We start from the raw sequence: 16,718 nt of genomic DNA on the forward strand, positions 1-16,718 counted from the left end.
GCAGACTGTTAGCTACAGTAAAAACTCATCTGTAACTTATTACTTAGAGGATTAAAAAGGAAAATAATTTCATGAGAAAGTAAATTGCATATTAGTAAATACTGTACTAATATCTGTTTTCTACTAACATAAAGACATTGCGGGAATTCCAGCAAAAAAAAGACTTGTATGCAATTTTGTAGCAAACTTTTTATAAAGTAAAACAACAGGAGGTGGGTGCACTGTAGAATCATATTATATGGACTGCAATACTCATTTCTTATTGGAAAACATTTGAGGAACAATAACCTCATACTAAACACATTTTACCTTAACTCTCTCTCTCTCATCCTAGCGTTAATCCGCTTGTCGGCACACCCGTCTCCATTTGGTAGTTTGAACCAAATCTTTGAGGTGACGTTGCCATTAAATGCGACCGAGAATACTCCAACCGGCGTGTAGCTCCGCCTGCCGTCGGAGTGGGGTGGGGGGGGAGGGGAAATATAGCCAATTCATAGAGGGGGATTACTAGGATGCATGGGAAATTTGGCCAGGACGCCGGGGTTACACCCCTACTCTTTTCAAGAAACACCCTGGGATTTTTAATGACCACAGAGAGTCAGGACCTCGGTTTTACATCTCATCGGAAAGATGGCGCTTGTTTACAGTATAGTGTCCCCGTCACTATACTGGGGCATTAGGACCCACATGGACCGCAGAGTGAGCACCCCCTGCTGGCCTCACTAACACCTCTTCCAGCAGCAACCTTAGTTTTTCCCAGGAAGTCTCCCATCCAGGTACTGACCAGGCTCACACCTGTTTAGCTTCAGTGGGCTGCCAATTGCAAGTTACAGGGTGACATGGCTGCTGACGTTTTACCTTAACTATTTGATATAATTACAACATGTGGAAAACAAATTTTGCATTGCATATCAATATCTGTACACAGAGCAAAATGAAACATTTTTATTGTATTATGAGGACCATCTGAGGAAAATACTGATTATTTATCCACATTTCAATTGCATTTTAACATATGGGGAAGGGGTGGTCTGTATGTTCGTACTGTATATCAGAAAGACTGCCTTTCTACATTCTAGTTTGTTTTTGCAGTCAAGAGCAAACTATCCACACTGTTTTCAGTGAAATAAATTATTTGCCCTTGGGTAAAATGTCTATTTTTACCTGGTTTAATTCATTCAATTGGTGATCAATATATTTATGTGATTAAAATGTTTTAAATGATTTAAACACATATTCTTTTAAAAGTTCTCATATAGATATTTACTTACTGGACACCTTCAAAGAGCAAATATTTCTACTGTATCTATCCTGTAAATTTTCAATAATTAGTAAAAGGGAGTGAGAATTGTGTGGAAAGATTCCTTTTTCAGAAGGACTAAACTTTATGTAATGCAGTTTCATTATTATCTTAAACATGTTTCTTTATGCTGGGAACCACTGTGATCTTTTTTAAAGTTACCATAGCAATTAGAACATGGTGAAGAGCATTGAATTAAAGTACTTGGTCCTTTTCTTTAAAAGTATTTTAAAAAGAATGAATATACTTAAAAAGCCAAAGTACGGTACTTAAATTGCAAATACCTGAAGCACAGAATACAAAAGAAAACTAAGTCATGAAGTAAAAAGGATGAATAAAACCAACAGTAAAATACAACTAATTCAAGTAGGTAGCTTCATCAGCATGTGTAGGCTGCAAAGGAACAGGCAAAGGTTTATTCCATGCTGAAAAGAGGAAAAGAGACGCAACGTTTCAGCTGTGGAGCCTTCTTCAGGAGACAAAGGCTCCACAGTCGAAATGTTGTGTCTCTTTTCTTTTCATAAAAGAATAAACTTTTACTTGTGTCTTTGTAAAATACAATTATACATTAAAAAATTATAGATTTTCAAATCACATTTTGAAATTCTTCATAATTGCAAAGTCTTTTGGCACAAGAGAAGGCTTTGTTGCTCATTATGTCGAGATAGTTAAGTTAATAGATCAAACTGGATGTGTTTGAAATTTGTGTGATGGTAGATTTTAACTCTACAGGTGAAAAAAACAGATTTAAAGACTTATTGAAAAGGTTAGCAACAAAGTGTTAGAAAAACTGGATTTGAGTAGGAAAGGTGGCCCAACATTGAAATTGACAGCACAGGCTAGAAAAAATAAAATCCCCTTGCAACTCCTTCTTAATTTTAGATTGGTCAGATGATTAGAAGAGAGCTAATATATATTATATTACAATCAATGATCATATACATTATGCTCATACATGTAATCTGTTCAGAAAAAAAGGAAGTGAGGGGGAAACCTTAATAGTCTAGAGAATAAGAGATCATGATTATTAACATAAAAACAAATTTCAGTTAGTCTATAAAAATATGATTGGTAATCCAATGTGCCAAAATCTAGAGCATAAGCACTATCCACCACTAACTGAGTGGACTGTTGGCATGGTGAGACCAACAAAAAGCAACCAGCAAGCCATCATCAAGAGCACAAAAGATACCAGCTATGTTCCCTGGCAGCAGGCAGGTCAGCAAGCAAGAGGTGAACACATCTGCAACAAGGCTATCCAGGAGGGGAAAAAAACATAAGCAGGAAAGGAGTCAGTGCAGAAAAGAAGTAAAAAATTAAATCAGGAACAAGTATGTGAAGCATTGCAATGAGATCACAACACACATCATCCTAAAAGTCTAGTGGAGTCCAGTCTACAACCAGTGGCAAACAATCATTGCTGGCAGTGAAATTAAGGCTGTTGCTCCTGTTCTTGTAGTAATGCAATGGCATCACTATCAATAATAGTGATCTTACTCACTCTGATGCCCTAAAACCTCTGATCTTTCACCAGCACCACACTGTCCATAGGTTGTATTGTATTTACAGAGGATAATAGTTTGCAACTATCTAGCCTCTAGACTCCTCTCAGATTGCTCTGTAGCATTAGGTGAACCATACCCTGTTGCCACTGCAACTCTTCTTTGGAAACCAAAATCTGTCCTCATCCACTCAGTTGTCCACAGATTATAAATAAGAGCACATTAAACATCTTCATATCAAGAACTTTTCCAGACATCTCACATGTGTTTATATCTGTAACCAATTCTTAATGTGTTAACTGCTCACACACTCCCTCTTTTTCATAAATTCAGGATCTCCTAGGTTAGTTCTAAAATTTTCAGTAGTCTTGCTCCTCTACACATTGTGGCACCTTCTCAGTTTACTTCTCTAGAGCATTGCACATCAATCTTTACACTGATTCACAACTTCTAATTAACGTCTAATGTCTCCACAAACAATCCTTGCAAAACGTTTGATATCTTCTACCGATTACATTTATCTCAGGCTTTGAGCCATTCCATCCTACTACTCTTTGACAATATGACAGCATGTAACACAGGTTCCTACATGACTTCCTTGAAGTCAGTTTTAGCGCTGAATTCTATCTGGCCACTCCTTGGATTGGCACAGCAGTCTTCACTGGTCATCAAGGAATCCCAGTTGATGTGTGTAATCCCTTGTGCACAGCTCCAAAAACATTATGGGGTTTATATCATATCCAAACACAATCCACTTAAAAAGACTCGCCATATTAAAAAATTAAGGGTTCTGCTTCAGTGTTACAGGTTTCATCCCCTTCTTCCTCCTCATTCAAAAGCTACTGTATATTCCAGACTGCTGTGCCCTAAATTGTCTCTTCCTGTTTTCTTTTTGAGAAATGCCACTAAAACTTCCTTTGAGTCTTTCATTTACCTTCTGGGTTCAAGCTGCTAACCATATTTTCATTCAGGTTCTGTTTTTAGTTTTCTTAGCATAACAATTGTGCATCAATGACAGAGGGGAGGGAACTTCCAAAAGAAATGAGAGGGGCGTGCTGTTTGTTTTCCACAGCCAGGTACTGTAGGTAACCACGGTAAAGGTGAATCACTCCGCTTCACTCACTGAGAATTTGACCAAACTTCTTTTTTTCAGTAATTACTTCCACACTATTATTTTCACAGAACTGACTAAGATTCTCAAACATAAAATTAAATCCAAAATAAATTGTGTGAATATGAAAAGAATTACATAAATGCAGTATAAAAACAAAAGATATTAATACAGAATATACAGTAATAACTTAGATGTATGGGAAGTAGCAACAAGATCTGTGGAAATGTCCCCCCAGTGGAACTGGAAAAATATTAATAAGGTATTAGAAAATAATGAAACAACAGTAGTAATATAGATTAGCACATCATTAAATAATTTTGCATTTAACAATATTTTTTTCTTATTTTTTAAACATTGTTACTTTAACAGATGTGTTTCTGGTACTTTTATAGAAGTATTGGAAGCTCTAAAAAATAAAGGGTCCTTAACATCAATGGTACCTGTATGCAAAATGAATCTTTTTACATGAGATTAATTATAATGCACAGAAAATTCTATGCATTTTTCTTCGGTTAAAACTCACTTATTAGATGGATAAATAGCCATGACCCAATGACAAATATAACTCTGTCTCTAACAGGATTTGATCACAGCCTCTTGCAAGCACCTCCAACTTCAAATTCACTGCGCTGCTCCCCAGACAGCTATGAATTCTACTTATGCTAAATGGACCAGACTTCCACTAAGGAAGAATTCAGTGCTAACCAGTTTCCAAAGGGGTAAAACCATAATCTGTAACAGGTTTGGCACTAAATGAGCTCTGTTTCAACTCAATTGCTCATATACAAAAAACAACCATGTCCATAGTTCTTCTATTTTCCTGGTCATCGTCCAATTCAACGAAGCTTTTGTCATAGATACAGTTTCTGTATAAACCTTAGAATTCTTTCCTTCTATGAATGAATAATATACTGTATACTGCAAAGGTATTAAAATGCAATAACTAATACTTGTTCCAAGATTAGTAATAACTGAGTAATGCAGGGAACGTAGTTCAAGTAGGTACAGTAGCTGTGTCAGCATGCATAGGCTGCAAAGGAATAAGAAAAAGTTGAAAAGAGAAGAAAAGAAGCACAACGTTTTGGCTGTGGAGCCTCCTTCAGGTGTGGCATGGATTAAATATTTACTTGTTCTAATGCAAGGAACTCTCAACAACAAGCAAAATAGTAGTAACCTTTTTACAGTATCTAAGTGTATAAGAATCTGAAAACTCTGTTTCATCAAAGCTTCATCCCAGAAGCTCACAACCTTTATACATCACAACAGTAATTGGTTATCCTGTACAGAAAGAGAAATTAGAAATACCAAAGTCAACCACCACAGTGACAGGTGGAAAATCTTTCAGCTGGATTTTTTTTTCCTACATGACATCAGCCCAGATGCTTAAAAAGCCTTTTGTGTCAAGCTTCGCTATTCTTGAACAGCAAAAACAAGCACAAGGCCAAAGAGGGCTCCCTGAGGCTGTCAGTATGGCCTCTGAATTGAACTCCAGCTGTCTGAGAGGCTGAATGAGTGCAGCTTGTTTTGACATATAACACTGGAAATACACCATTTGTCATTTTTTGTCACTAATCAACACAGCTTTTGATGAACGAGTCCAGAATACTTATTCATATAGTGTATATAAAGTAAATAAATTCTGCTGGCATTGCTGTGCTAGAAGATGTGCTCTGTTTCAGTTTAAGCAAGGTTTGCTTCAGCATTTAAAAGGCTTTCATAAAGCTCGACAAAAAATTGTTTTTGTTGCAAAAGAGAAAAAATCCATGTGTGCTGTCTAATAATGGAAATTTTATAAGTCCCTTGGCAATTACTGCATTTCTTAAATTTCTGGAAGTAATATAATCATTTTAAACTGAACAATGGCCATAAATGCTCATGTAACACAATTTCATGATTATATACTACAACCTCATATGAGAAGTAAATAAAGATAGAAAGTCACTCATAGGTATAATGCCATATTAGATTCAAAATTAATCTTAAAACAAAGATTACGAAAACTGATTCTCTATAGAATATACCATGCCACTATTTACATCTTCATATGTAAACACTACTTTTATATATATATAAATAACATATATTTTCAAATTAATGAGACATAGTATATACATATACAGGGCCTTTCAAAAGTACTAACCCATTCTTATGATGACCCATTTTGCTGAATTACAAATTATGTACATACTGTATCATTATGTGTATAACAAACAGGACAGGTTTCCATTTATCTTGGAGGGGATTGAGGAAGTATGTTAAATGTAACATTGTAAAACCCTGGAATGGACAATTTATCTGGAGGGAATAGAAAATTTAAAGACTTTATTTTTTTATTTATATAAATACATACAGTATTTTAAGGGACTGCCAGTTCTGGAATCTTTGAAGTCCGCTATGAGTGAGAAATTAGTAGTTTAATGGCATGATTTATGTGAAAGAGTGTGAACTACAGTGTAGGGATGTGTTAAAGGGGCCCTAAACCTGGCAATACTACTGTAGGTATCAGGTAACAGAAAGGGCTTATCTGGCCTCTGACCTGGTGGTGACAGAGCAAGGGTGCCACTGATGTAGGTATGTGTGAAGGCAGTAAGGTCTGGGCACCTAGAAAAAGGGTCTATCTGGTTACTGGACCCTGGCACTGAGTGGACAACAGAGCAGAGGTGTAGCAGGAGGGCCCTTACCCTATAAATGCAAGGCATGGAGTTAGAAGATGTGCCAGGAGAAAATGTGAGCTAAGCAGGACAGCAAAAGCCAGGTGAGACAGATGCGCCAGGAGGCTGGTGACATGAGGAAGAAAAATCAGTGGCTGGAGGTGGAGCTGCAAGTCTGAGGCTGACAAGGAGAGAGTAAAGCAGTGGCTGTTGTGAGAGAGAAATCTAGGAGCAGGAGAAGAGAAAGTGTTGTGGACCCAAGTGTACAGTATGACATTAAGGAGCAGGAGGCTCCATGTGATGTCCTGGAGCAGGGAGGCTCCTCGATGGTATAAACGACTTCAAGGTAAAGCAAAGGCTCCTGAAGAGTAGTACAGTAGCTGTAGTCACTACCATGTTGGCCCTCCAGTAAGGTAATGAAGATGGTAGAGGTGGTCCAGCCAATTGGGAATGAGCAAGTTAAGGGTTACAGCAGAAAGTGGGTGGGACAAATCGGAAGCCTTCTTTCACCTGAGACATGCAATCATCATATTTCTTCAACTTTAAAACCCAACCCTCGTGTTTGCCATACCCTCTTCTGGGAAACTGGCCATATGGGTGGTGGCAGTCATATCTAGGTCTGTTACTCTGCTGGTGCTCCCCCTTCTGGGAATCTGGGAGGCTGCAGCATTGCCCTCTAATCCAGATGTAACCTCTCATTTTCCTTCATAGTTTGGAGTCAATCACCCTCTCCCCCACTTCGTACCCAGTTATATGGAGCTCTGGTCATGGTGGTAGTACACTATCTCCTACTTTCTTCATCAGACTCTCTGTTGCTTCCTCTCTATCATTGTGGGAAGGTGTTGGAAGGTGCCCTAGGAGAAACTGTGAGCTGAGAAAGACAGCAAAGGCCAGGTGAGACAGATGCGCTGGAAGCTGTGTAACCTGAGTGAGTTGTGAGGAAAGGCAGTGATGGCTAGGCTTGAAAGACAGGTGAGCTGGTAGCCGTGACTCTATAGCTTAGGGTTCAAAGTTGAGGCACTGGAGGTTGTGGGGTTTTTATTGCGAGTGTTGTGAGTCTGGAACGCGTGTTTGTGGTGCTAGAAACTGTGAGTAATTTGCATGTGAGGTGAATGTGAGACCCAGTGCACTGAGCCATTTACAGTGACATCATCCCCCTCTAAAAGCTAGACAGAGTGAACATCTACAGCGGCAGAGGACGGGTCTTGTGGCTTTATCCGCTGTCTCAGGAGTGCTGTTGTTCAGGGTTGGAGCCTGAATCCTGGCAGGGGCAGAGAAGGCTGCACTCATCACCTATGCATAATCCAGACCATGTCTGTCCTGGTATTTAGGGTTCTCATGAGGTCAGGAGACTGGCTGAGGCTGTACAGTATCCAGTCAAAAACCTTCATCAGTGTCCAGAAATTCAAAGACCTTTTTAAAATGGTCTGGAAAAATGGTAGATCTTGCTGTTTGTCTTCACTTGCAATGGACTTCTGGGACTCAAAATCCAATATTTCCTATTGGTTCTGTTTCTGTTTTAACAAAAACATGTTAACCCAAATCCTTGCGGTTTTACTAAAAAGTCATAAGATCACACTGTTCCTCAGACCACAACCTATTTGTGCACCTCTGACAGGAAATGTGGCACATTCAGAAGAAGGGTGCATGTGTGTCTAGGTAAATCTGACACACAAACAGAGACATTAGGTAGAAAAACGGTGCATTATTATTTATACTAAAAGGACACATACCACTACCAATGCACTTTCACAGTGGAACCAGGGTTCGACAGAAAACTGGTGTTACAAATGCCATGTTCAAATGCCACTCTGTTGTTTTTCTATTAGTAGTAGGTTAGTATTTACAGTATGATTTTTTTTTTCTATTAAATGTAAGACAAACTCTATGTTATGTAATCATTTGGATAACAAAATACTATATTATATTGATGGGAAGACATTTTGTGCTGGAAAGAAAGAACTATTACAGTGGTCAGGTGACGCTCCCACTTTATTTGTAACACATAAGAGAGTAAGAAGAGTTATAAGCCTGTAGAGATTGTTTGGTTTTTCAGTGTCTAATTTAGCCAAGAATGTCACCCAGCTTGACAGAAAGACACTTTAAATGCATATCATGTCCTTTTTTGATGTTTTTCCATTGATTCTAAAAATGTCCATTCACTGTGTCAATGACTTTGAGGATTCTGAATACTTGAATCAGGTGTCCTCGTAAGTTTAAAACTAAAGAAAACTTGGTTTTAGCCTGTACATGTAACGAATACGCACCTGCGGATAACAGGGATCTCAGCCACCCGGGCTGGTGGAGTTCTCCTTAAGCTCAGCTGGCAAATTCCCTGTTGTGTGATGCCGGAGACCTGGGTTCGCGCCCAGACAGTGAGGGACGAACTGGCAGTACAGGAGCAGCAAGGGTGGGAACCCCAAGAACCGTTACATACACAATATTTTAAAAGGACAAAACATTTTCAAGATAAAATCCCTTGATTTTAAATTCTACACTTTTAGTTATATACAGTATATATATCTTAACATACAGATGTGAACATAAACACCTAAGAGTTTTTCATAAGTAGTGTTTTCAAGCTTTGTGACCTCCAGCTTCTTTTGAGTTTGTTTTTTTGTGAAAAGATGAGCAAGTGACTGCATTAAATGTTATCTGCCTGTTGGTTTTCCTGGATGTTATCTAAATCTCTTTGAATGTCCTTTGCAGTTGCTAAAATGTTTGCTACTTCTCCAATTTTGAAAAAGTTTGCTGACTATACAAGTGCCTAGATTATTAATATAACTTAGTAAGAAATGTTGTCCTCATACATTTCACTTATTATATGACCTCAATATGAACATCCATCCCTTTTATGCAACCATTGCTTCCTGTTGATTAGAAAATGTTAAATACATTACCATGAATACATACCACGAGCGATCTGAGAATCAGAACTTTATCAAAAGCCTTCTGAAAGTCTGAATATAACATATTCAGTTTATATTACTTCAAGTGCTTGTTCAGAGAACTCAGTACTAATCATTTCTAAATCCATGTTGACTATATCTTAGGAATGTATTACCCTACAGAAGATTTGTTCTGTCCAGGGTGCACCCTGTCTTGTGCCCGCTGCATGGTCAAATAGTCCCCGGCTACCCCCCGTGACCCTGAATTGGAGGACACAGTTAGAAAATGGATGGATGGGTGGGATACATCTGTTACTGTACGAGCTTCAAGCAGAATATCTTTAAACCATTTCCATCCATTCTGAACTGATTCAATTTCCTTCTCATCCCATTCTACTTCCTTTAAACTCTGTTTAATTTCTTCATAGTATTTTCGTGTGAAATTAACCTACCTATATAGAATAATTTATATTACAAAGCACACCGTTTTATAATTGCACTTTCTTAAAAATTCTCCCAGTTTGTTTTCCTCAATGTCTCTTGATAGTTTGGAAAGTCTAAACCGATACAAGCCTTCCCCTCTAACAGGTGGCCTGCCAATCTGGATAAGAAAGCACTCGTTCTGTATTATCCATACCAATCATTTCAATTTCAGCTGCTGACATACAGTATCTATTGATTCTTTCCAATCAACGTGAGGAAAATCTTCCTGAGATCCACTTTGTCCTTCACAAATATACTCTATCCCTAATTTCTTGGAATTATAATTTATATGTGAATGAGATGGTGGTAGCATACTCCTCACATTATGTGGTTTTATTATAAAGTATATGTTTTTACCAAATCTGTTAAGATACACATTTTTCTCCTTTGCATATATTTAAATTGCAATACCATAATAAAGTAGTAATTTGTACAGCTTTCATGGTCATGTCTTACTATAGTCCTGATTAGTCGAGCCTCAGACAAAATACATAGGATCTTTTTAATTGGTTTATATCTTAATACCCTGCAAAGATTGCTTGTACAGAAAATAGGAAATGGTTCTTTACTGAGGTTGGAGATGGCCAACGAGTTGAACCAGTTCTTTAACAGGTTTGATTCTGGGTCCTCTGTGGCGCAACACCCATCCCCCCACAGCCACACGCTCCCTAACCCTTCACAGCTGCGACTGCCCAATACCTCCTCCATCCCCCCACAAACATGGCCGCCTACAGCCACAACCCCCGACGGCTACTCACCCACCCATCCCCCACAGCTGCCACTCTCCAACACCTCCGCCATTAACACCTGCAGCACTGAAAGCACTATGAGCACCATCCCCCAGGCCAGGCTGACCATCACAGCTGACCAGGTGAAGAAGGAGCTGAAGAGGCTGCACGAGGGTAAGGCCACAGGACCAGATAACATCTGCCCCAGAGTTCTGAGGGCCTGTGCTGATCAGCTGAGCGGAGTGCTCCAGCGACTGTTCAACCTGAGCCTGCGCTTGGAAAGAGTCCCGGTGCTCTGGAAGACATCATGCCTGGTCCCGGTACCAAAGAAAGGGTGCCCCTCTGTCCTCAACGACTACAGACCAGTTGCACTGACTTCTCACATCATGAAGACACTGGAGAGGCTGGTCTTATCCCACCTGAGACCCCTGGTCAGCTCATCACTGGACACCCTACAGTTTGCCTACCAGCCCAGTGTTGGTGTGGAGGATGCGATCATCTACATGCTGCAAAGGGCCTACTCACACCTGGACAGGGCTGGCAACACTGTAAGGATCATGTTTTTCGACTTCTCCAGTGCCTTCAATACCATCCAGCCCTTACTTCTAAGGAGGAAGCTGGAGGAGATGCAAGTCGATGCCTCCACGACCTCGTGGATCACTGACTACCTGACAGGCAGACCACAGTCTGTGAGACTTCAGAACTGTGTGTCTGAACAGGTAGTGAGTAACACAGGGGCACCTCAAGGGACAGTTCTTTCTCCATTCCTCTTCACCCTCTATACTTCGGACTTTAAGTACAACTCAAAGTCATGCCACCTGCAGAAGTTCTCAGATGACTCTGCAATTGTGGGATGTATCAAGGGTGAACAGGAGGAGGAGTACAGAGGACTGGTCAGCAGCTTTGTGGAGTGGTGTGGGGTGAACCACTTGGAACTGAATGTTACAAAGACAAAGGAACTGGTGGTAGATTTCAGGAGGAAAAAGGTCAAACCTACTCCTGTCTACATCCATGGGAGTGGCGTGGAGATGGTGGACTTGTACAAGTACCTGGGAGTGCAATCGACGATAGACTGGAATGGTCTAAGAACATCGAGGCCATCTATAAGAAGGGACAGAGCCGACTCTACTTCTTGAGGAGGCTCAGGTCCTTCAATGTGTGTAGTAAGATGCTACACATGTTCTATCAGTCGGTGGTAGCGAGTGCCATTTTCTACGCAGTGGTGTGCTGGGGCTCTGGGATTAGAGCAGTAGATTCCAAAAGGCTGAACAAGCTCATCAGGAGAGCAAGCTCTGTCATTGGGTTTGACCTGGACTCCTTGGAGGTAGTGGCTGAGAGGAGAATGATGTCCAAACTAGAGGCCATCATGGACAACTTCTCCCATCCCCTCTATGACAGGCTTGCAGGAATGAAGAGCACGTTCAGCAATAGACTGATTCATCCACGGTGCGACAGGGAGCGCTACAGGAGGTCATTCTTGCCGTCTGCCATAAGACTGTACAATGCATCCACCTTGCGTCTTGGCAGAGGCAACATCGACAGTGACCTGTTTCTGGACTAAACGCATCTACACATCTACTGCTACATCTGTTCTCTTTCTTTTTCTTTTTCTTTTTCCCGTTTACAACCACTTTTTGTGCAATATATGCCAGGGACCTGTGCAATACATTTATATTTATATCTATAGTTACTCTGTGTTCTGTGTACTGTTCTGTTCTAGTTTGTTCTTGTGCATCCGGACTGTGAGTAACTCTTGTATTGTATTGTATGTATTGTACCATTATTATATAATTCGTTACACTGTGGCTGTGTTGTGTGTGTTAAGCTGCTGTTGCACTGCAATTTCCCTCACGGGATCAATAAAGTATCTATCTATCTAACATTGGATATCCATGATGTATTGTTTGCTTATCTTTACAATTAACTCACAGACATAATTTAAGCCTGTATATAAAACTCTACAGTGACATATCTATTTTCTAAAGACTGAAGGGATTTTCTGAAGGGATACAGTAAAGATTGATAGAGAGAGGAAAAATACTTTTCTTTGTAGTTGTATGAATTGTGTGGACTCCTATTACCGTTGCTTTATACCTATACCTAAGACACAAAGACCACTGTTAAAATAACTAATAAAAAATGAAAAAAAAATCTTAATTTGTTTCACCACCTCTATCATTCAGTTTGAAGAACTTATCATCACTGAGAAAAAAAACAGTAATCAAGCATGTATGGTTTTAGCAAGGATGTGATAGAGTAAACAATGGGCAAGGAGATGTTCTGAATATTTCTTAGATAAATTAAGATGAAAAGTTTAATCCTAAAGATGAAAATATTGAATATGTTCTCTCACAAGATTTTGTTCCATGTTAATTTTTGTCACAACCATCATACTGGTATTCATACTTACTAAAAACATTTCTTGAACTTAAAACAACTGTTATAAAGGTGTTACAATAAAATTGTTAAATGATGGGTATGAGGGACTCAGTGCCATTTCGGGATTTCCATATCTCATAGATGTTTTCATTCCCTTTCTGTATCTAAAAAAAGATAATTGCATTTGTGGGAGACGTTTCCATGACATCAATTTAAAGGTTTTGTGTGTGATCGTAAGGATCTTAATTACTTTGGTTTGTGGCAAACATTAGTTCCTTATATGGACCATCTGCAGATTTTATTAAGCTGCAGAAAGCTGTTATTTCAACTCAATATCGTTTCATGTCAGCACTGGAATTTTTCTTGAGAGCTTTCTGCCTGCTCTAGTGCAATGTTAAGTACACTGCAGAGAATTGATACAGCCTTGTACATCATCAGATATCGTTTCATCCCTGTGCTACACATTTTTCTGCCACATGTCTTCAGCATAAGCCTTTACATTCATTTAAGCCACCATAACTTGACAGAAATTTGGTGTGAGTTAAAAATATCAAGAGAAGACATGCTGGGTGAAAAAGACCTTGCAAAAAGAGTAGAAAAAACTGTCACTGATTTGTGATTGATAAAGCTGAGTACAAAATAGATTAATAGATGCAACATAAACTTGGCAATTGAGCATGCTTGATGTCATGATGCCTAAAGGATAGAAAGACATATGAGCTTGATTATATCTATTTAGTTATCCACAATGTGAGAGAGATGGCATATCTTAAATTAAAAAGCGGTTGGAATGAAAGTAATTTATGGGAACCCAGAAAGCAAAGGAAAATATAAAGTCATTTATTTTTCAAGGAAAGCAATAAGGTCGTCTTCTTTCCCTAAAACCTTTTTAGAGTTACAAAAATAGTAATCTAAAAGTCAAATGAATACCTTCAAAATTCCATTGTTCTACATATTCCTTTCTTCTAGACATAGAATTACTGAAAATGTCACATTGCTCAAACAATATATATATATAACAGAGAATCCTTAAATTTGTACAGTATATGAACTAAACTAAGTCACTTCGTTTTAGACTTTTTAAGTGGTAAATGTATCTGAAAATTTTGTCATTAAAATGGCAAATATTAAGTTATTTTGCTCAGCTTGATTTGCATAATATTTCTAACTCTGCACTGACACTGTTAATTAAGTCTGACAGTGGAATCTTAATGTTCCAACATAAAATTAAGTTTGGATTGAAAAGCAGTCTTTAATGCTAATGATATAAATCAAAATATATTCTTCTTTTGGGTATTCTGGGTTACAAACCCAGATAGAGTTTAGAAGCAGTCTGGTCATGGATGCGAAGATGACTTAAGAAACCCTTTCTTGATCTACAAACTGGAGGTGGAGGAGGAGAAGTCTTCCTGTTAACTGTACTGTAGGTGTAATTTTCACTGAGATCTTTTACGGCCTCCAACTACTCTTCTGTTTGCTTCAAATAGCTGGACCCCCTTTGACATTGAGATTTTCTGTTTAGTGTAAGGTCTTCTCAGCTGTATGGGTATGGGGAACACTATTGGAGGTATGATTTTAGGGAGTTGTGGAACTGCTTCTTCTGACCTCCAGGTGCCCAAGAACCTTTCTCCAGTTGTAGTAAAAGATTGGCTTAAGCAGCCTTGAGTCACTCATTTGAATAAGATGCCTATCCCAGCAAAGTTTTATGGTAATGGCTTCAATACTGCATGTATTTGTTCACTCCAGGATGCTCATGTTAGTTTGCCAATTTTGTTTAATTCCTCTTAAGCAGAACTGATAATTTTTTTCCAGGGCTGGGGGTTGAGATGTCACCTGTTTATTGTCCGTGTTTCTGCCCCACATAGTAGGGTATGGATGACAGCTGTATTGTACACACATCATCTTTTGTATTAATAGTGATGTTGTGATCCTCAAAGATTCAAGTTTCTTGAGATCCAAAATTGGATTTCATCATCTACAGTATGTGGTAAAAATAGAGAGATGGAAATCGGGGAAATTTTCCAAGTGGAACCCTTAATTATGATAGAGGGGGAAGGTGTGTGTGTGTGTAAATAAATTTTATTATATTTTTGTGTTTAGTTCTGAATCCCATCTTACTATATAACTCAGAGAATATTTTGACGATGACTTGGATGTCTACTTCTGATCAGGCGCTAATGTGGGCATCATCAGCATACTGGAACTCCACTACGGATGAGGTTATGACTTTGGATCTAGTCCTGACATTGTTGATTTTGAAGACCTTTCTGTTGGTCCTTTAGTTGTATCAGATTCATCCATGGAGTCTGGACTCAGTGAGGTGAAGTATGCCTTCTAAAAAGTTGAAAAATAGCAGTGGTGAGATAATGCATTCCTGCTTCACAACAGTTATGATTTTGAAGGATTCTGTGGTTTCTCTGCTAGAAAGTATGAGTGCATTCATACCATCATGAAGGAGGCAGAGGATGTTAGCAAATTTTGAGGGGCAGCCATATCTCAAAAGGACTTTCCATAGTGCCTCATAAATGACAGAGTCAAAGGCCTTAGTTAATTTAAAGAAGCCATGTAAAATGGTAGTCTCAGTTCTTGGCAATTTTCTTGAAGTTGGTGGGCTGTAAAGATCATGTTGGATGTTCCTCTGAAGCCACTGACCTAAAAGAAAAAGTCTAATGAGTAAGATCTTGGTGAGTATTTTTCCTGTGGTGGCTATTAAGGGGATTCCTCTGTAGTTGCCATAGTCTGATTTGAAGCCTTTCTTGAAAATGGTGACAAACTCTTGCTTTTTAATGCTTGGAAGGTCACCTTTATTTCAAATCTTGAGCACGAAGGAGTGGAGGTGAAACAACAGGGCATCTCCTCCATACTTATCTCAGCAGGTATCTGGTCTGGTCCACTGGCCTTATTGTCCTTCTTCAGTTTGACTGCTTTGGACACTTCAAGTAAAGTTGGTTCCTCAGCTAGATCTTCGGCTGTGGGGCGCTGAGGTATCTCTTTAAAAATGGAATCATCAACCATTGTATCACAGTTGAACAAACTGCTGCTGAAGGGTCCCTACCAATGGATGTTTAGTGCTTCTCTGTCTATAAAGAATTCTGTTCCATCTTTGTAGTAGAGTAGTGCAAGGAGGGGCTGTAAAGAACTCATGTGAATTGCTGGTATCTGCAAGTTCTTGTAGTTCCTAGACTTTGTTGCAAAACCAGTTGTGCTTCAGGTCCCAAGTGAAATCTGTACCTTCCACTTGTCTATTGTGTAGTTTTGTTTTTGTGTGTTTTTTGTTTTGCTGCCAAGCTATGAAAGCCTTTCTATTTTTGTCAATAAGTTATTTAAATGCTTGGTTATTTTTCGTCAAAAAAGTCATGGTTTTTCATCTTAGTGTAGCCAAGTGGGGTTTTACGTGCAGTCAGGGCTGCAGTCTTCAATTATATCCAGTAACTATCGCCATTGATTGGCTTTTGCAGGGTTAAGTGTCCTAAAGTTGTTCATGAAATTGTCTTTTAATTGCAGTATCCTTCAGTTCGTAAACATAGATTCCTTTACAGTGGAGTTTCTGACGATTGATGCATTTACAAGTATGGATTACTTTCAGGGTCTTTTCTACTTGAATGAGCCTGTGGTCTGTCCGGCAGTCATCCGTATTGATCATGTGTTATGAGGAAATCTTTACTGTTACACC

Source organism: Atractosteus spatula, chromosome 8, assembly GCF_055471065.1.
Source record: "Atractosteus spatula isolate fAtrSpa1 chromosome 8, fAtrSpa1.hap1, whole genome shotgun sequence".
In the NCBI taxonomy this organism is placed as follows: domain Eukaryota; kingdom Metazoa; phylum Chordata; class Actinopteri; order Semionotiformes; family Lepisosteidae; genus Atractosteus; species Atractosteus spatula.